The sequence below is a fragment of the Triticum dicoccoides genome, chromosome 4A, assembly GCF_002162155.2.
Source record: "Triticum dicoccoides isolate Atlit2015 ecotype Zavitan chromosome 4A, WEW_v2.0, whole genome shotgun sequence".
Taxonomy (NCBI): domain Eukaryota; kingdom Viridiplantae; phylum Streptophyta; class Magnoliopsida; order Poales; family Poaceae; genus Triticum; species Triticum dicoccoides.
In genome coordinates, this window is record NC_041386.1 from 308,259,725 (window position 1) to 308,260,206 (window position 482).

A 482-nucleotide genomic window follows, 5' to 3' on the forward strand; every position below is an offset into this window, starting at 1 on the left:
CCACTCGGGGGGCTTAGCTGCAGTCCAGTACTCGCCTAAGTTCTCTCACTTAGAGGCTTAGCTGCAGTCAGGCGCTCGCCTAAGTATATAAAAATCCTACCGAGAGGAGAGCAAACCTCCCACTCGGGGGCTTAGCTGCAGTCCAGTACTCGCCTAAGTTCTCTCACTTAGAGGCTTAGCTGCAGTCAGGCACTCGCCTAAGTATATAAAAATCCTACCGAGAGGAGAGCAAACCTCCCACTCGGGGGCTTAGCTGCAGTCCAGTACTCGCCTAAGTTCTCTCACTTAGAGGCTTAGCTGCAGTCAGGCGCTCGCCTAAGTATATAAAAATCCTACCGAGTGGAGAGCAATCCTCCCACTCGGAGGCTTAGCTTCAGCCTAGGGCTCGCCTAAGTGTTTAAAAATCCTACCGAGTGGAGAGCAAACCTCCCACTCAGGGGCTTAACTGCAGCCCAGCGCTCGCCTAAGTATATAAAAATCCT